This window comes from Sphaeramia orbicularis, chromosome 11, assembly GCF_902148855.1.
Source record: "Sphaeramia orbicularis chromosome 11, fSphaOr1.1, whole genome shotgun sequence".
In the NCBI taxonomy this organism is placed as follows: Eukaryota; Metazoa; Chordata; class Actinopteri; order Kurtiformes; family Apogonidae; genus Sphaeramia; species Sphaeramia orbicularis.
In genome coordinates, this window is record NC_043967.1 from 13,398,708 (window position 1) to 13,420,954 (window position 22,247).

Below are 22,247 nucleotides of genomic sequence, written 5' to 3' on the forward strand. Positions count from 1 at the left end.
TCATACATACATACATACACACATACATTCATACATACATACATGCTTTAATCTTAGCTGAATGATTGTGTTATCTGCATTAAGTGAGTAGTAGTTGACGAGTAGTAGCTCATATAAAAGCAACCATTCCCTTATAAATATTTTTTTTAAATAAATAGACAGCAACAAGTAAATAAATAGTGTTAAAATGAAAAGAAATAACAGCTGGAGCTACTTGGACTTGCTGCCACTCAGAATCTGTGCATAACTAGTCCATCAATTTTCAACAATAGGTTCTGACCCACAAGCATGGGTCAGATTTTATTATTTTGAATAGATTCACTGCACTAAATCAGTTTTGTTTGATAGATGATATGATGTGGTGTGATGTCAATATATTTGAAAATGAAGAAACAGGTGAAGTTTTATTCATATAGCTCAGTGTCAAAAGTCACATGTTATAGCCTCTAGAAGCTTTACAATTTGTCAAATATACAGCACCCTCTGTACTTTGAGCCTGATAATTGGCTCTGGTAAGGATCCCCTTCACTAGAATTAAAAAAAAAAAAAAAAAAGAAAGAGAGAGAGAGAGCCAGGGAGAGGAGATTCCTCTTCCAAGATAGATGGTGCAAAAGGTGTTATGCATACAGAAATTACACAAATAATATACATGGAAAAATGTAAAAATATACTGTATTATGTACTGTAATGAATATAGAGAATGCCGTTGGAGTGATGAATATGCAAAATATTGGAAAATGTGATTTGGTTTGACTTTCAGACATTATAGACTGACAAAATTAGTAACTAAATAAGTTATATCTTTTGTTATAACAGCCTATTTATCAACTAATTGTACTTGGTCATCACACGTTTAGCTATTACAATGTTACACATGTTAAATGAAGTTATATTTATAATGGCTAAAATTACAAATCACAAATTGGCCACAAAAGGCTTTAGAGTCTGTAAAGCCTGAAGTACACATCTTTGCTACAGGTACTTGGACAAACAAGGACAGGATACACAAGACAACTCAGACTCATGCAGTACCTGTTCACAGAGACAGGAAGAAGTTGCACATACGGACACAAAAACACACAAAGGCAAATGTTCAGCAGGTTTTACTGGAACAGTCGTATGTATACACTATTGCTAAAGCATTACAGGAAAGAGAAGCGCTGTCATTAATAAACATTATCACCACAGAGTGTCCATATAGAAACAAAAGAAGAGAGATCGTCTGCCTGGAGACATCAAGGACAAACCGTCCAGCCCAGAGCATTGTGGGTAAAGGAGAGGCCTGGAGGAGGCAGAGACAGAGGGAGAAGATCACATAACTCATACAGCATGTGCTTGAGACACAAAAACAGAACATTAGAACAATACCTTGGATTTGACAGCTCATACATAAGTGTTTCATATTTCATCAGAAGGGCACTCCTCAGCTACTTCTGTTAAAACTAGTGAATACACTGATTATTTGCATATATTGTCTAGAGTGACTGAATAATGTGGCAAACAGATGAGTTTTCAATGGCTTACATGTAAAGGTTCAACAGTCATATTGCATAGAAAATATCTGACAGGAAACAGCCCTTGTCTGACTCTGAATAAATAGCCAACCGGTCATGCATTACCTCTTTCAGTCTTTCAGAGGTGAAACTAAATTCATCCCAGCAAAACAACACTATCTGATTTAAAATTACACCTGAATGGTACTACGCTGGAGCCCCTATCTCTCTCATGTTTGTCCTCCTCTCCTGTGGTGAAAAACCCCTTTCCAGAGTGAGGAGTGACTTTAGCCGAGAGGAGGCACAGCTTTGGTTCACCGAGCAGAAAACACCATTAGCGGGCAGCCAACTGAGGATATGCCCCTGGAACACAAGGGAAATATTTAGACATAAAAGCTGCACTTCTAATATGCACCCAGTCACATTGAAACTACAGCCTGTTAAGATGACAGGAGTTGTTTGGAATTGGATTTTGAGTGTTTGTTTGTTGTTGTTTTTTTGTGCTAACTTAAAAAATATATTGTTAAGGCAAGGAGAGTAAAGACACAAATGATTTATATTACAATTAATTAATACAAAAAAGTACAATCTATAAAACTAAAATCTAAAAAACTTGCCACCAGAGGCTTAAAGTGAAGTATTTAAACTGAATGACTGTTTGTTCTTTTGCTTTGCAGTTTCTCTATTTCTTTTTGTTCCTGGTTGTACGGTAGCACAACATGTTTTCACATCTAAACCGCTACATACACCTGGGGTGGCCCAGAAACATACAAACACACACACACACGCACTGCAATTACTGCGGAAGCCAAGTGCCTTGTTCCCGCCCCCTGGGCCACTCGGCAGGGCGTTGCTAGGCAACGAGGTCTAGGCTGAAGAAGGGGGTGTTGTCTGTGTGTGAGAATGTATGGTTGTGGTGATGGAAGGGGGTGTGGTAGGAAGATGGCTATGGTTTGCTACAGCATTGTAATAAAGTCAGCTTATTTTCAGTATTTGCCGATTGAACAACGTACTGAGGGTTTACTCCCACAAACACCGAGGTCAGGTGACGTCACAGCCAGCCGTCACTAAAAAACAAAACCCTTCAGCATCCCTAAATATTTAATATTTTGTCTTGCAAGAGCAAAAAAAAAAAAAAAAAACAAAAAAAAAAAAACACAGCCATTGAGTGAAAATTATTGCAATGTGTGAAACATGAAAATGGTTGTAATGGTTACAATCTTATTTTAATTGTTGCCACTAGATGGCGCCATATGCTAGATTGTCATTCAGGGGTACACTAAGCATTACTTCACACCTGTATTTGAGTATATGATAATATTATTACTGGTGTATTCACATGTAAGCAGCAGGACAAAAGTTGAAGTTAGTTCAGTCTAGGCTAACTTATACTACTGTACTAACTGCTTTTGGTTTAGTAGACGTGCAATAATATAAAGTAACAAGTGCTTGAGTAAATACAGTACCATCCAAAATCCCTCTACATTTTTCCAATGACATCTATTCAATGTAATTTAAAGTTTAATATTGTATTATGGGATATGTTAAGTATCTACAATTAAAGTGCATTAAAACAGACACACTGAAGACTGCAATTCCTTAATCATATTTTTACTTTGTTAAACTATATTATAAGGGTACAGGAATGAAATAATTATGGATTAAAATGTCTTTACTAATGACTATTAAAGTGTGAAGTTGTCACATAAAGCTGTAGTGGCTTTGTGCTCAACAGGAATTCATAAAACATTTTACATTAATTTATCCATTAAATCATACTGAACCTTATGATTCACTGTGTTGTTGTTGTGTTACTTTTTTTTTTTTTTTTAACTAATAACGAACCCTAATGGGCACTTTATGTAAACGTAAAGGGACATGTCTGAAAAAGACAGGTTGCAATTTTAGGCATAAGGACAGTACTATGTTTGCACCTTTTCAAACACATCACCTTCTATGTCAGACATTCTGCTGCCATTACGAGTGACAGAGTGAGTGATGTCCTCCTCACTTACACACATCTCTTGAATGTAAAGCACAAGTGTATAAATGGACGCATGTGTGTCTGCATCGACACATGAGCATGCTTGTGTGTGTGTGTCAGTCAGTGCATATTTGCATGCAAATGCATTTTTTTTCTTTCTTTTTGCGTGATAACCTCAAGCTTTCGCACACACATCACATGGTATGTGTAGGTGTGCATTCGTCACATGCAGCCTTGGCGTCAGGATGTCTCCTTTTCCTAAAGGTTGGGTTGTAAAGACAGAAAGATTTATGACTTAAACCATGAGTTAATGTTTTGGCAGATGTCTCTGTTGTTCATACCGTGTGTGTGTGTGTGTGTGTGTGTGTGTGTGTGTGTGTGAGAGAGAGAGACAGACCTGGAGAACTTGTTGACAAGTGATAACAGATATGTTTGACAACTTTTGTAACCACACCACACTGATTATAGATAGATTGATAGATACTGTACATAGATACGCATAATACATAGATACATGGATAATATAATAGACAGATACATACATGTAAAGATACATAGATACATACTTACACAGATGGATCCTATAACTCAGTGTTTCTCAACCTTGGACCCCATGTGCGTCACCTGGAATTCAAATGGGGTCACCTGAAATTTCTCGTAATTGATAATAATAATAATAATAATTAAAAAACAAAACAAAAACGTACTAATAAAAATTATATGGTGAGTTGAGATAAACAATCAAGGTTTTAATAGTTTTGGATTTTTCATTATATTTTAGTTTTATTTAGTTTTGACTTTTTTTTCTCTAATTCAGTTAGCTTTAATGCGTTTTTAAAGCAGGTATACTAGTTTTGATTAGTTTTTGTTATTTTCTAAATGCTTAGTTTTAGTTTAGTTTTAGTTTCTTTATATCTTTTATCTTCTTCACTGTCATATTCAAATAAATCCCAGACAGGACTCTGCTGCTTTCTCCCAACTTTAGTCTCCATGTTTCCAGGTAGAGTGGGGACCAGAAGATGACTCTAAACGACAAGTGATGACAGGTGATGGAACATTAAATATCAAATGGTGACAGCAGATAAAATTTCTTGAGGGAAATAAATCGATTTCGTATCAATCCGACATTGACAAAGATGAAAACAAGGGGAATTTTATCCCAATTTTTATACGTTTTAGTTCGTTTTTGTAAACACACAATACAGCTTCAGTTAGTTATCTTTTTTTTTCTTTTAATTATAGTTTTTATTTATTTCAGTTAACGAAAATGTTTTTACAATTCTAGTTTTCGTCATTTTGTTAGTTTTCGTTAACAATAATAACCTTGATCCCAATGCATAAAAGACATGACAAACTGTGAAGCTGAAACTGATGCACTGTGGTACTGTTTATCTTTCAAATGTTCATTGTGGTCAGTTTCAGATGCTGCAGCTCTTTCATAATTCATAGTTTGAGTTCTTGTTTGTTCAGTATTAATTGTCAGCCTTGTAAATCCAAGCTGGACTGACTGTACATATCCTGACCAAGGAAAAGAAAATTCTCACTTTGTGCAGTAATCTATGCCTGACTTTACTGCCTCCGTCCATAAAAATATACATTATATAGACTAAATGTCATCTAAAATTAACGTTTATTTGCAACATAGTATAGAAAACTATTACATGATCAAAAACAAATTTTAGCCAAAAAAAAAAAGTCTCCAATTTCAATGTGTGGGGTCGCCAGAAATTTGTGATGTTAAAATGGGGTCACAAGCCTAAAAAGGTTGGGAACCACTGCTTTAACGTGTCAAGATCTCTACATGTCATCAAACTGGATTGGTCTGAAACACTCTAAAAGTTGGCAGAGTCTGACTTTAATCACAGTTGAATGATTGATGCTTGTATCTGGATCAACTGAGAACCAACAGGGTGTGTCTCAGCTGACACTGGGCCAGATCAGTTTGTGGACAGTGCATCTGTAGTGGCAAAAGAGGTTTCCATCTCATTTCGACCATTTTCTTACCCACCAGTGCCATTGCTTTTGATTGGAAAAGTGTACATTTGAACATACTGTGATTCCCAAAGAAGCAGCATCCTCATAATATGAATCATGTAATGTTTAATGCACAGTGAGCATTTGGGTGAAGGTTAGGTTCATGTAAGGCTCAAGGAAATGAATGAAAGTCTATGGAATGTCCTCTAACATGATGGAAACAAGGCTGTGTGTGTATGTGTGTGTGTGTGATTGTAAAATGACCAACATGCGTGTAAATGCATGCACGTCTGAGGGTGTGTTTAATGGGCGAGTCAACAGGATACAAATTTGACACCTTCTGTCAGCGCCCGGCACATTTTTCAAATACAGTTAAATTGTCCGGAATAATAATCCTTTAATGCTTGAAAATAAGTGTTTTTGTGTGCTTGCTGTTTCCCGTTCGTTGTGTGTTTGTGTGTATGTGATCGGCCTGCCAGTCCAAACTCAGAAGTGAAGCATTTCTAAAGGAATTCTTTCGCAATTACCCACAAACACCCAAGCACAGAATGGAATGTTAACATGGTTGTCATGGCAGCTAGGAGAGAAACGTTCAATCGGTGAATGTAAAGAAAAACATCACGAAGGCTGACCATGAATTCTGACTTAATTATTAGATGAATCTTTTCAAGACCACCGGGGTGAACATCATGTCCTTTACACCATCAGTTTATCTGCTTTAATTCTATTTAGGGCAACATTGTGTTACATCAGTCTTAGATACAGATACAACAAACATTTATCTTTTTTACCTGTAACAGCAAATTTGATATTGGACAGTGAGAAATCTGAACTTGTGACCTACATCTTTTATTTTGACACTCACATTGATAAATCTGGAAAACAGCCCCACCGTGCAAAGTACATCCCTAATTCCAGAAAAGGTGGGATGTGGTATTAAAAGTAAATAAAAACAGAATGGAATGATTTGCAAATCTCACAAATTCATGTTTTAGTACCCCGCCCCCAAAGGTTCAGTTTGTTTGTTTGTTAACGCTCTAGCTGTAAAACTTTTGGTTAAATTCATACCAAACTGGGTTTATAGATGCCAGTGACCCAGAATAGATCTGATAACATTTTGGGAAAAGTAAGTGAAATTTCAAATTTTTTATGAAATTTTAAAATCTTTTTTTGTTTTGTTTTGTTTTGTTTTCTCATTCACTTATAATGAGTGAAATTTCAAATGCCTATAGCTATAATTTGGACCTTAGAGACCATTGATATGCTGACATCAGCACACGCATAGACATGATGACATCAGCTGGATTGATGCCAAAATAAGCTACAATATGTGCGGGGGGCGGGGTTTGTTGTGCCTGGGACCACTTGTTAACAATAGAACGTAAGTCATGTAAAAGATTTAAACTAAGAAGATGTACCAGTTCATACTTCGATTCAGTCTGTTTTAACTGAGCTTTGACCAAGAGACGACGACTGCATTTCTGAATGATGTACTCATAGCATCAACCTCATAGCATAATTGCCTAACTCATACATAAATGGACAAAAGTATGTGGACATGTTGAATTCAGGTGTTTGTTTTCTAACAGGGGTCTGGGATATAAAACAATTACGACAAATGTCATAGTATAGTTTTATATTTTGATAAATATCATATCGATTATTAATAGTGATGTGCGTATCTCAGATCATCATGAACAGGACATCTTACATCTGTAGCCATGAGGTTTGCCCTCTCCGGTTCGGTGGGGAGTCCTTGCCCCAAGTGGAGGATTTTAAGTATATTGGGGTCTTGTTCGCGAGTGAGGGAAGGATGGAAGGATGGAGCGTGAGATTGACAGACGGATCGGTGCAGCATCTGCAGTGATGTGGACATTGTATCAGTCTGTCGTGGTGAAGAAGGAGCTGAGCCGAAAGGTGAAGCTCTCAATTTACCGGTCAATCTATGTTCCTACTCTCACCTACGGTCATGAGCTTTGGGTCAGGACCAAAAGGACAAGATCCCGGATACAAGTGGTCGAAATGAGTTTCCTCTGTAGGGTGGCCGGGTGCACCTTTAGGGATAGGGTGAGGAGCTCAGTCACCAGGGAGGAGCTCGGAGTAGAACTGCTGCTCCTTCACATCCAGAGGGGCCAGCTGAGGTGGCTCGAGCATCTGTTTCAGATGCCTCCTGGGGAGGTGTTCTGGGTATGTCTAGCTGGGAGGAGACCTCGGGGAAGACCTAGGACACGCTGGAGAGACTATTGCCATGTTTCCACTACGTGGAGCCAGCTTGACTCGGCTCAGCTCGGCTCGGCTCAACTCGGTATTCCTGGAGACCATTTCCATTACAGGATACTACAGACTTTACAGTACCTAGACGTCATAGCGATGCGGCGTGTTATTTCCGTGTCGTCTGTTCAGAGAGTTGCTGATAAACTAGCTCATTGTGTGTTGTCTGAATTTTTACGTCAGCCACCAAAGACTGAATCTCCTCGACCGACCATGGTGTAGTTTTGGGCTGTTATCATGTGGATTAATGTACCGCTATATTTACTGTCAACTTCCGCATGTGTTTTTTGTAAAACGGCAGGTCACAGAGAAAACTGTCTAACCAATCAGTGGTCTGCAGTGTTATACGTCACGGTTTAGTATCGCTTGGAACCTCAGCAGAGGTGATACCAAAAAACTAGTACCGGGTACCAGATTCCAGGTCCTTTTTCGTAATGGAAAAGCAAAAAGGTCGATTCTATTAACGCAAAGTTTTTCTTCCTAAGTGAGATGTGAAGAAAGTAGATGGTTAGTTGTGGTAGAAAATTATTAACAGTCAGAGCATGAAAAATTATTTCAAAATTTAGGGTTTGAACATTTAAAATCATAGTCATGAGTAAAAAAAAAACATTGTTGAGAGAAATTAAGTTGCCTTTAACATGTATTTGTTAATGTCATGTGTGTTCACAGATGATGACTTCTGGTGGTGGTGGTGGTGGTGGTGGGGGGGTCCTGAGCCCATGTAGTGGTATCCAAGTGTCCAATATTGATTTTCTGTTGTGTCCTTTACACACAGAGATTTCATCACATTCTCTGAATCTTTTGATTCTGTTTTGCAGTTTAGATGATGAGTCTTTGCAAGTTTACAATGAGGAATGTTATACTGAAACGGTTACATAATTTGTAGAAATTTTGTAGTTTTTCAGATTACTGAACTTCTGCACATTTGCACTTCTGACACACTCTGTAATAAGCTCTTTTTTTATACCCATTCATTTTCCTGTCTTGTTTTTTTATGTAACTGGGAAAAAAAGCTCACTGAAATTAAAAATCTCTTTTTCCACAGTGTCCTGGCTAAGACAGCAGCAGCAGAAGTTACACAAAATAGAAATCACAGCCATACATCCACACTAAAAATATACATAAAACACAGTAAAAGTCCGTTTTAACCCTCATTTTGCAAATACTCAGGAGTATTTGCAAAATGTTGGTCAGCTAATTCTTTTTGGCATCACTTCCTTTTCCAGCCTTTTGTTGCCACTGCTCCAGTGTTTGGAGATGTGTTGCATCTTTATCAAACTTTTTTCTTTTTAAATTGTTTTTCTGTGTTGAATTATGAATAAAATGTATGTTTATTAGATTAACAAATCATTGCATTCTTTTTTTTAATTTACATTCTACACAGTGTCCCAGCTGTTTGAGAGAGGGAGTTATAGTATGACACATGACATGACACTGAGGCTAAACATCATGGACCGTCTTTCAACACATTTACAGTCAGAGCTATGATTCATGATGAAATCCTGATTAGCAGAAATCATTTCACATAATGACATATATGAATCACTCACACGCATCCTGTCTGGTGCTGTATACACTCCTACTCACTAGTGGAAGAAGTAGTCTGTGGTCTGAAGATTTCATGCTTTATATGATTGAACTTTAATTCAGTATCATTCAAGCCTCACACATGAAGGTTTACAGCCTGATCACAATCCAGGGTACCAGAAAGGGTGCACATATAGATAAAAAATAATAATGCTCTATCAAAAAATCAGACAGGCCATTTTATTTGTCTGATATTTCTCTTTTTAAGTCCAAAATATTTTTGTATTATGGTGTTTTCTAAAAATTTCACAGGCTTGTACCCATGTCAAATCAGAAATTATTGGGTGTACAGACACTCCAGCCTAATAGCCTCCATATTTAATGCCTACAAAGATATACAAATGTTTCAGCACTCAGGATAATCGTGCATTGTTTATTGCATAGATGTCGTGTCCAAAGCATGCATGCTGAAAAATTCCACATGTTGACAGAAACAATAAAATTAGACCCACATATTTTGAATCTGGTGTACGGACACTACTTGGTGTACGGACTCTACAAGATTGGAATGGAAATCTGGCTTACCACATGGTCACATCTGTGTTAGATCTGTAACTAAGTCTTCCTGGTACAGGAGGAAAGAAACATTTGTGAACAAGTTAGAACAATATATCTATAAGGCATATACGCCATATTATTGATGGAAATATATTGGTGTACGGACACTACATGAATTTTGGTGAAAAATGCACCATTGAAAACATGCAGTTCGACATAAACATCTGTTTGACACATTGTTACCAAATTTTCTGAAGCCAGGGAGCATACCAAAATCTGTCTAGTTGTGCGTATTTAGTCATAATAATACTTAAATAACAGGTTCCCATTCTATTCTTACAATTAAAGGGCTGTAAAAGAAGGGTTTTCAGAACAAAATGGTTGATTGTCTTAATACTGAAAATAAGAATTGATACTCAAACAGCTGTTCAACAAAAATGATCAATAAATGAAAACCAATGTGATGTGATGTGTGTATTTTGTAATAAAAAAGACACAGGAGTTGAGTAGTAATTATTTATTGTGCTACAAAACATTATTTACAATAATTTTGCTCTCTTATAACAATAAAATTGTGCACATGTTTTCACGGTCATTGGGTTGCCTTTTTATCAGTTTTTATCCGATTTTCTTAAAATTTGTATTTATTTATTTAACCTTTATTTAAACAGGAAGAAAATCCCATTGAGATTAAGAACCTCTTTTCCAAGGGAGTCCTAGCCAAGAGGCAGCACAACACATAGTTACAACATACAGTTACATCGTACAATTACAATATACAATAATTTACAAATTTGGAGGATTGCAAGATCTAGTAATAAGATGGTCTGTTTGAGTATTTTGCACTAAATTCCACCCTTTGCAGTTGCTTTGTGAATTACATAGAAATGAAAAACTGTAATCCGAAGAGTAACAAAAAAAAGAAGAAACAGTTCAATACTTGCCTCTGAGATGTACTGAGTAGAAGCATAAAGGTGAACAAAATGGAAATAGTCAAATATGTGCCGCAAATTTGTACAAAAGTACAGTGTTTGAGCAAAAATCGGTTGGTTACAGCCTTCAGCTCTTTGTTTCACAACACCGAGGCTGACTGTTAAACATAATTACAAGTCTTTAGATGCACAAAACACCTTCAAAGAGTCTGAATGAGCAGAATGTGCAGAATGTGTACAATGGTGGCATCCGCAGTTGTTTGCTTTCCATGTAAACTACTGTAAGTACATGTTCATTCATCTAGTATCGTGTGGTGGCTGAAAACACCCTCTCCTTTCTCCACATGCATACCGATGCACAGATGACGCTGGAGACATTAGACATACGAGGAAAAAAGTCAGCTATCGGTCAGCCTCCAGAGGTACTTGACCCCTGTGGTTCAAAGGTCACTTTGAAGAATCCCTGAGGAAAGACATGAAATGCTCAAAGATGGGCATCATCAGAGAATAGATATTACCTAAACCTTGAACTGAGACTGAACTCTGTGCCGAACTGTGACCTCATTAATCAGACTTTTAGCTCAAATCTTCAGTGATATTGGACATATTAAGTGATTTGTTTTGTCATTGTTCTGTGAAAACACTGTAATGTCAGATATGAAACCACTGAAGTCAGTGGTTAAAAAATAGACTTTCTGCATATAGTTATATACCACAAGAACTGTGAATGATTTATTGATTGGTTCAAGACACTAAACCATCCCCCTTTGTTTTTAAGAAGCTGTGGGGAACAAAAGCCACTGAGAAATAGAGTCAAGCTATGACCAGTGGTGTAGTCCAGGGTATACGGCGGTATACGGAGTATACCTACTTATTTTTCAGTCAGCTTTGGGTATACCCACTTCTGTCTGGTGTGTACCATTCAGTAGTATCTGAGCCTCATTGCCCATGTTTTCCCCTAGAATGATGACGCCATGACCCGCCCTACTTGGCCTGTAGTTGGCTAGTACTCTGTACCTTCACTGATTAGATTGGTTAACTTTAGGCATGAGGACTGATTAGCCAATCAGAGGCAAAGTAGGGTGGGTCATCCCAAGGTAAACTAGCGCTGTCCACCTCTGGAACCTGACTGGACACCTCAGGTGGCAGTGCCACCCCATTTGATTGACAGGTCACTGCACGTATCATTGAAAGATGCGCAATTATTGGAAATGCGAATGAGAAAGGCAGAATTAATGTATTTTAAGTGAGCAACACATACTGAGAGAACCTACTTTTATGGAATACATAATTCTGAGGTAAGTTTTAACGTGGTTTCAGAATGAGTCATTGTTTTAAACTACTGGGCATATGACTGCACATTTAGAGGAGAGATTTTGTCACCGATAGTTAAACTGTGTGAGTAGGCTAACGTTATGAAAGGCTAACGTTATCCTATGTTTGCCTCATGCTGAATACATTTACAATGATGCAGCTGCTTGTGTGACCAGTAATACCTACAAACTGCTCCTGATCAAGTCATGATAATTTTCTAATAGTGAGCAAATACTACTGATGGATTTTTGGGTAAACTAAATAGAGTAGTCTGACATGTCACTGGTTCTAAAACGGCTTTTTTCTGGACTTAAAAAAAGCCAAAAATTGAGAGTATACCCACTTCTCCAGTGACCACTACACCACTGGTTATGACTGTTTGAAGAAGAAAACTTGATGATACCATAATACTGATGTGTGAACAGTGATCTTTATACTATGTATATTCAATGAGTGATACAGTCTGTTGAAACACAGCATCAACACATCAGTTGTTCATGGCTGTTGAGAGTTTTGATTATCAATATTACATATATCCCTTGTAAGATGTATTCTGTTACAACATGTACATATATTTTGTTGGGTCCTACATGTAATAATGATTTATTTCATTTTATTTAGTGTTCATTTTTTTCACTGATATTTTTATATTTATGTATATTTGTATGTTATGTATGTTTTTAGTTCCGTTGTTCATTTTTGTTGTGTTTTACGCCCTGAGGACTCTTTCGGAATCTGAATGTGTTGGCATTACTCATGTGGTGGATAAATGATTTTTATTTCATCACTTTTATGATCGGAGTACCTATGAATTATTTTTTGACTGTGATTCTCATTGTATATTTCTTTAGTAGCTGTTATTGGTCATGTGACACAGTCTTACTGCCCTTTTTTGGTTTAAAAAATGAGCACAAGTTCTGAAATGAACACATAATATAAAAGTAAAAAGTATTTCATTGAAGAACAATCTTTGATCTTTCATTTGTATACTTTAATTGATGGTGAATGACTGTGCCAACTGTAAATTTTGTTTTTGAACAGCAACAAGTACTTACTGCCGAATGTTGTTTGTTTTGTTTTTGTTTTGTCTTTGTTTTGTGTAAAAAAAAAAAAAAAAAAGGTGAAATGACAAATAAAAAATAAGTGTAAAAAAAAAAGAACAATCTTTACTCTGCAGTCCAGTTTCCTGCCCATGCTCCCTTTGTCTTCTATTTAATTTTTTGTTTTATTGTCTCTATGAATTTATTGTCTGAGTGATATCACAGATTGTTTTCATTTTGTTTATTTTGTTACACTGAGCAAAAATAAAATTAACAAAATAACATCATAAAATCAGAGTCTAAAGTTACACCTTGCAAAGTCTTTTACATCCCTTTTGTTTCATTGTGCATTTTATGTCATTTTCATTCTATTTTATCACTTTACAACAAAAGTTCATTTACTTTATTTTCATCTTGTATTATTAGTATCATTCCATGCAATTACGTTGAAATCAGTTATAATGTTGCAAAGGTGACAATAATTTAAAAGGGAAAAAGTCTGTTTTGAAAATGTAGAGAGTAGAAAGTACAGATATCTGTGTTGAAATATAGGGTAATTTGAGTCAAAAGTTGTCAGAAAAATAAATACTTAAGATAGCTGAAAACTCTACTCAGGTACAGTAACAAAGTATTTATAAGAGAAAAGCATCAAAACAACAGACAAACAGTATCTCAGTTGTTGCACAGCTGCAGCTCCCCTGTTTGAATCTCCAGTTTGTATTCTGCTTATCGCTAGTCTGCTAACAAATAAAATGTATCCATGTTCTATTTCCTGTCACAAAAATGCCCTCTGCCATTGTGTCAAGGTTTTCTTTTAACATAGCAATGGGTCCAACAATTACAACAGTTGGTTTTATCAAGTGTTTTTTTTAGTTGTCAGTATAAATTAGTCTAAAATGACGTGAAAATGGGTATTTGAAGAAAATATCTGTAAATATGTATGATCCATGAATCTCTCTCTAAATAGACATATAATAAAGTTGACATATCCTTCAGATCCAAGGGGCAAGGACCTCAGCTCTGCAGTGAGGCCAGAGCAGAAGGATCTTAAAGTTGTAATACCACTAACGGCCACTGGGGCCCGCCAATACTCCCACACACTTACATTGAACGCCTGTCTGTTTTTGCAGGAGTCCCTCTGGTGTTATTCATTTTATTTGGATGCTTTCATAAGTGATCTGGTGGTCCATCTTATAAATAGAAGGCATTGATGTTTGCTGTTTTGGACTTTGATTGACAGTTCTGTATGACAGCTTGTTTACCTGCTGAGTCACACATTCAGAGTTTCGCTTTATTTAATCAAACAAGTTTTTCCTGACCAACAGCTTGATTGTAGACGGTAGGTAGTCAAGAGGTTCTACTTCCAAGACTGTTAAACGGCTTTATTACGCAATGGTTGATGATGTTTACCATTCTACAGAGTTTTTAAGGTAGCATTTCGCATTAGCTGATGGCTCTGACTCCTCATGCCACCAAAGTTCTGCCCATTCTGTCAAATGTCACTTTTCCATTACACAGTTTTAGCACTACTTTGACTCAACAAAAACCGAAAGCTCCTGAGACATCGTTTCTATGCGACGCAAACACAGCACAACAATGGAGGACGTAGTGTTGGGCGACTTTTAATAAAACAATGATGTAGTCGCCGAGAGACTAAGCGAGGGAAAAAAAAATCTTTACCTGTTGGACACGCTGCTAAACAAAAAAAAATTAAGCTCCAGAGGAATGTCGTTCCATACGTTTATTAAGGCTAACAACAAACTGTGAAATAATCAAACAATGTCTAAAATGCACCAAAGACAGTATTCTTTTTTGGCGGCGGTCAGTGAAGTAGAACCCCCCCCCCCCCCCATCAGTTCATTCTTTCAACAGGTGAAAACAGTTGATTTTACTACTTTGGTGATGTGGGTACCCCCCTCACATGACTCCTCCCCGGATGTGACAAAGAAAATACTACCTGGCACTTGCACATGGAGTTGGTCTCATGACTCATTCAGTGAAATCAACAGTGTTGGGAGTAATGCATTACAAAAAGTGCTGCATTACTTTAATGTAAGGGTATTCAAATCCGGTCCTTGAGGGCCGGTATCCTTCATCTTTTAGATATTTCCCTGTTCCAGCACACCTGGTTCAATTAATGATCAGCTCATCATCAAGCTCTGTAGTAATGGTTTCCAGGTGTGATGGAAGAGGGAAATATCTAAAACATGCAAGATACCTGCCCTCGAGGACCGGATTTGAATACCCCTGCTGTAACACAGTAGTGTAAAGCATTACTAATCCGTTTTCAGTAATATTTTAATCAGCACATGTTCAATAGTGCTTGCGTTACAACACACTTTTCACCCATAATTTTATTGCTCAAATGAAAAAAAAAAAACAACACAAAAAACAGCAAGACCATGAGACCTTAGGGAATCAAAAATGCGTCTGTAAAGTTCTATTTCCTGTTGGTGTTCAGCCAATGGGTGAAGACGGCAGAAAACAGTACACTGACCACATGGACGTATGCTCATTACTGACCCTAACCCTGCTTTAAGAAGCTAGTTAGCATGATCCTTGTGATCGGCAAAGACAAGGTAAGCTAACATTTCTATGACTAGTTAGAATTCTTTATTAATTGCAGATTTATGTACCAACATCCTCGGCACCACGCCTCCTGTTTAGGGATGGGAATCGCTAAGAATTTAACAATTCCGATTCCATTATCGATTTTGCTTATTGATCCGATTCCTTATCGATTCTTTTATCGATTCTCTTTGGGTGAGGGAATAAAAGAGTACAAACGGGTGTGTTTACATTAACTGTCTTTTATATTTCCATCTCTGCACAGAAAATAGAACATAAACAGTATGTACAAATAATAAGAACAGATGACGCCGGGCCCAGTTTGGGGAGGAGGGGGGTGGGGGCATACAGTGAAAGTGAAACTAAAGACGCTTTATTAATTCCTCTATTACCGCATTTCTACTTTGTGGAACCGGTTTGACTCTGCCCATCTCCTGTTGTTGTGCACCTCATTTCCTTTCCCCTACCTTCAGAAACTTGTATTTGACGGGGTATGACGTTTGTTGCCCGCACCGGAACCGGAACTGGGCCCGGATGGTGGCCTGGTGTTCACTCTGCCGCTAGATTCACAAGCGCCGCTAAGTGGAGTATCAAATACGTGACATTCCTGTAAATGAATCACATGTGTGAACAAATGTTTGAGCATATTTGAGGGGTTCTAATCTTTTTTAAAAAATGAAGGCTTTGTAAGTGTTACAAGTGGACCTAGTGCCATCTGTTTGGACCGTTTCTGCCTCAACGTTCTGGCTACGTTCTGACCAAAACAATGCAGCGTATGCGTGATGTCATTGCGCACACGCAACAAAGGCGGAATCAATAAGCAGAATTGTTAAGCAGGCAGGCAAACAATTCCAAGGAATCGAGCTACTGGGATCCGGTTCTCAAAAAGAACCAGTTCTTGATTCCCATCCCTACTCCTGTTTGAACATGTAAAACATTTTTAAAAATGCAAGCGTTTCTGCTGGGATTCAAACATCGAAGACTATTACTTACTGAGTTATCCGTCCATGTGTACTTGGGGCACAAATTTATGTGTCCAAAGGCTCTCCTATCTATTGTATTGGGGAGGGGGGGTTATTATTTAACTCTGGGGGAACGGGGTTCTACTTTGCACACACCGTTTATGACGAGAGTCTGTATGTAACTCAAAAGTAATACAGAAGTCATGTAATGCATTATAATTCTGAGACAAGTAAAGTAACAAGAAAAGTAACAAGTAATCTGGAATGGATTACAGTTTGTAAGTAACTTACTCAACACTGGACATTCAGTCCCTGGCCAATCAGTGGCCTGCAATCTGTTGATGTGACATTTTCAGGTGGACTCAGCTCGCTTGAAACCCTGGTTGAGTTGGTACTAAAAACATACCTGTTACCAGGTACTATCACCTAATGGAAAACCCTAAAAGCTGAGTAGAGTGAAGCAGGTGCTAATGGAAAAGCCCCATAAATGCAGTCAGTACTGGCTCCAAAAAGCCAACATGGCAAACAATGGACTTCAAAACCACAATTCAGGAACCATTTATGGCGTCATTGTTCCTCTAAACTGTAATTATACAGTCTATGTTCAGATCACACACTAACAAATACATACAGCTGCAGATACAAATGGCATTGCCTAAAAACTTTACACATCAATGCAGTTCTATGAGGGTATTTTTACCTAGTTGAGCTTATAGGTTTAAATGCTCATATTAATTTTCAATCTGGATTTATATGGACCACATTTAATGTAACACAATTCTGGGAAAAGTCAAAAATGCTTAGCAGTTCTGGTGTTTTCAACCTGCAGAATTAAGTTGAATCGGAACACAATTAAAGAGGACAGGACCCATGCTGTGCTTTCAGGCAGAGTGCAAATGTGTGTTTAAACAGTCTCTTTGAAGCTAAATGTGAAATGATTAAGTCCGCTTAGAAGTCTATACAGCTCTTGAGTGTGTGTGTGTGTGTGTGTGTGTGTGTGTGTGTGTGTGAATGTGCATGGACCTCTTTGAAGATGCTAGTCATGTATGAGTTCAGGAAGACCTTTACAGCGGCGCTAAGTGGAGGGTGCAGCACATCATAAAGATCCAAGATAAGTGTGTAAATGTGTGTATTAGTGTGTGTATGTGTGTGTGTGTAGTTCACTTACAGGACCTGACATGACTTGCGGGCCTGGTAGAGCTGACGCCAACCACTTGTTTCTGGCTGTCTGTGTATGTCCTGAATGACAGCCCAGAGGCAGTGCATGTGTGTGTGGTTAGGTTGGGGAAAGAAGCGTTTCATGTTTGACGGGAACCATCAATAAAACAGCAACCATGAAATCACCTCAAAACCACCTGAACGTGGCTTCGCGAAAGTGGGCAGGAATGTGTGTATGAATGTGTTTGTGTGAAATAGAACCAGCGACGGAGAGCTGAGGATGTGTATTGACCTGCATTATTTTCTCCCACTTGTTTCATGACTCCACCCTGCCCTGATTGATGACCAGGATTTGTGTGTATGTGTGTGTGTGTGTGTGTGTGTGTGTGTGTGTGTGTGCGTGTGTGTGTGTGCAGATATAGAGCAACTACAAATAAGTAAGCGTAGACGTGCAGATGATGTGTTGGATTTATGCGTGCCTCACAAACTGCAGAGATTTTCAGCCAAATCTGGGGGTGTTTAGCATTTCTTTGTAGAATAAATTAACAATTTGTGGCACTGCAATTAGCATGAAAAAGCAAGCAGCTTTTTTCCAGTCAATTTAACATCAAGCTGCGTCTGTGCGCTTTTCTTAACCCCCTTCTCCTCTACTGCTCCTTCAGCTCCCCCAAATTTTATGGCAGGCATTGTGGCGAGGTGAAGCGCTATGAGAGGGAGGAGCAATATTTAACCAGGGACATAACATGTATTCTGTGGCTGTCTGTGTGTGAGTTTTTAGTGTCTTTATGTTTATTTATTTGCTTGCTTTTGTGTTATTGTATATGTTTGTGCAAAAAATTTAGCCCTAATAATATCATTGTAACCGTAGATGTAATCAGAAAAACAGAACAGAAGCGAAAACACGTAAAGACAGTTCTGAATGCTTTTAGAAATACTTACTTTTGTTGCACTGTAAACATATGGAACTACGACGGCGTATTAGGGCCACATAAGAAAAAAAAAAAAAAACGCTTGTCACTACGAGAATAAAGTCGTTATTTAACCAGAATAAAGTCATTATTTAATGAGAATAAAATCGTTATTTAATGAGAATAAAGTCGTAGTTTTTTAAAAAGTCATTATTTAATGAGAATAAAGTAATTAATTAAGGAGACTAAAGTCATTAATTAATGAGAATAAAGTCGTTATGTAATGAGAATAAAGTCGGACTTTTATGAGATTAAACTCGTAATATTTTGAAAATTCGACAGAGTTTCCGGTTTTACAACAAAGGCAACAAGAAAAGCAGCAACTTTCCCTTCTGTTGGACTCAAACTCGGAGTAGCATCCCCACAGTTTGTTCAGAAACACCAAACCCTCTCTGTATAGTTCTCTGGTGTTTCCACCGATAGCCCTGCAGCTGAACACTTCATCAGTTTCTCTTCCACAAAAGAGGCAATTTGCTACAAATCAGTTCGGTTCTTACAACAAACCCAAATGTGTGCGAACTGTCTTCAGAGTCCTCAGACTAATGTGTTGATGGGAGGATAGACTCAGTGTTTGGCCTTTGTGCCTAACCCCTAAATGAAAGGAGAACTGCACTAAATGTTCACAGTTCTACATTGATAAGTAGGTACAACTTCTCATTATATTAGGACTTTATTCTCGAAATATAACGACTTTATTCTCGTTATATAACGACTTCATTCTCGTTAAATAACGACTTTATTCTTGTTAAATAATGAGTTTTTTCTCGTTAAATAACGACTTTATTCTGGTTAAAAAACAACTTTATTCTTGTAAAATAATGACTTTATTCTCATTAAATAGTGAGTTTTTTATAACTATGACTTTATTCTCATTAAATGATGACTTTATTCCTGTAGTAACAAGCGTTTTTTTTTTTTCTTATGTGGCCCTAATACGCCGTCGTATGGAACATCTCAAATGTTACATAATGTAGATCATATGCTGCAAATATGAAAAGTCAAAAGTAGTGATTCAACTTTTTTTCTCAAATGGAAGTGAAAAAGTTCAAGCTCTGAAATGTGGTTAGAATGTAAAAGTAAATATATGCCTTTGATAGGTATTTGTTCCAGTTATTTCTGTGCAAAGCTAATTGAAACTCACATCTTATTATGAATTAGGCACAAGTATAGTAAATGTTCAAAACACATGGTCTCCAAAATTAAGCATAATGCATGAATATCGTATCCAGTGAATGCATGAATATTATCAGATTTTTTTAAAGATTGTGCAGGATTTGAAGTTCTGTTCATTTGTGTCCATTTGTCTTTATCAAACAAAAAATGAAGCTAATGCAGAACTGTCGAAACCTGTAGAAACTCAAATAATAAAAATGTTTTGGTCTCTACATTGCACTTTTTCTTCTGTGACAACCGTGCAGGAAGTGATTTTCAGATGTGTAATTAAGTGGCTGCTGTGATTGACAGGTGAGTCAGTCTGTGTCTGTGTGGGCTTTGATTGACAGCTAGCGTTAGCTTGGCTGCGGAGTCAGACATTCAGGTCACTTGTTTATTGAATAAGATTTTTTTTTTCTCACTGATAGGTAGCTCATCTGTAGTTGTATTTGATGAGTTACACTATCTAAGACTATCAGAGGATTCAGTTATACATTTTATTGGTTCTTAAATGCACTTATGTGCACTAGTGGATATTAGCATTCATTTGTATTGAATTATATGGTCTCCTAGCTAGCCTGCTAATTAGCTCAGGTAGCCATAATTACATATCCAGCTGTTATCAGATATAACTGTATGTACTGCTGTTTATTAAACAACTGAAACGACGTGATGCCATTTATTATTATACTTTTAGATGATGTGTTCAGCTTTTTCAGTATATTTCAGTTTCATCGCTTGTGCTTCTCCAAATCCAACAACTGGTTTCAATAATACAAACAAGGGGACAGACACGTCTCACATGTCATGTCTTTAAAGTTGCAGTTCAATTAGAGGTGTCAGAGGATTTGTTCAGTGTTCACATAGTCAGTGGTGGGCCGTCAGGGCCTGCAAAGCCTTCTCTGCTGGCCTAAAAAATATCTGATTCACAGACTGATGTTAATTTTATTTTGTCCATGAATACTTATTAAATAATTCCAAATGGTCTGTCTGCTTCCTTTCATAGCTTTTCCCCTGGTTGTGCTGCTTTCAGACATGTATTTTCATATTAAAGAATTTAACCAATCACATTTCAGCCATCATTTGTTGCCAGGCAGGGTCAAAGTCAAAGAAATCTGCCTGGAGGCCTTCACAATCAGTTCTGCAGGCCCTCTAGCAAAGCATAACTCTCGATGAAACTGTTGCTTCAACCAATCAGATTTTGAGTTGGCAACACCAAGGCCCTCTAGCAGGCGTACAGTAACATCAGCATATTCACATCCTTTGATTGGCTAGTCAGAGAGCGTACTAGCCAAAGCTAACAAACTGCATCTGTAGTGAGCTGCATGAACAGAAATATAGTTGTGTTGTTTTAATAGCTGTTTTGTCACAACACAATGGCTGAAGGAGGAGAAGAAATGGATTTGGATGCAGATTTATTGTCAAAGACATTTTCAAGACAGACTTTTCAAGAAAAGCTGGACATTGTTAAGAAAGGTCGGACAATTCCAAAGCTAGCAAGCCGTTCACAACCAGGAAAAGGATTTGTCCATCACTTTCAGTCCACTAACTACGACCTGTACCCCCGGTACCCGCACGGATAATCTTAAGATATATGGAATGGAATGTACAAAAGAAACAAAATGTCAGTCAGTAATAAACATCAATGTCCTGTCTTGGTTGTGTAAATGTTCTGTGTACGGTGGAGAGTGTAAGATGTGTGTGTGGTGTGACTGTTGTGATGTGGGCTTCTCAAAAAAACAAACAAACAAACAAAAAAACCCAACTAAAAATAAATAAATAACAATACATATAATTGGTCAGTATGTGGCCCCTGAACTGAAATTATTTGTGACACTCCTGATTGTTAATATCCTGAATGTAATTTTTGCATTTCACAAATTCACCCCATGGTCCAGATTGGACACTTAAGCGGGCCGGTTTTGACCTGTACGTTTGACACCCCTGGTATAGATGGATGAATGCAAACTTTTCGTCAGTTTTCCTCAGACAGATAGACAGAGACCCCGGAAACAGCCCCTCTGGGTTGGGTGGGGGGCTTCTACTCAATCACCCCAGACAGACAGATGGACTGCAGGCTAGAGAGGCACACAAACACACCTCAAAGATGACCTAGACCCCCCACGCTGAGGTAGGAACCATCAGATTCATCAAGTCCATCCATCAAGATTGAAAGTGAAAAATGACGTCTGGAAGTGTATGATTATGCTGTTGGGCTTCTGCGCATCAATCAAGAGACAAATCAAACACACACACACACACTCACACACAAGCACACGTTTGACCACACATTTAACGGAGAGGAGACGCAGAAGTTGATAAATGAACATCAGCAAATTAATCTCC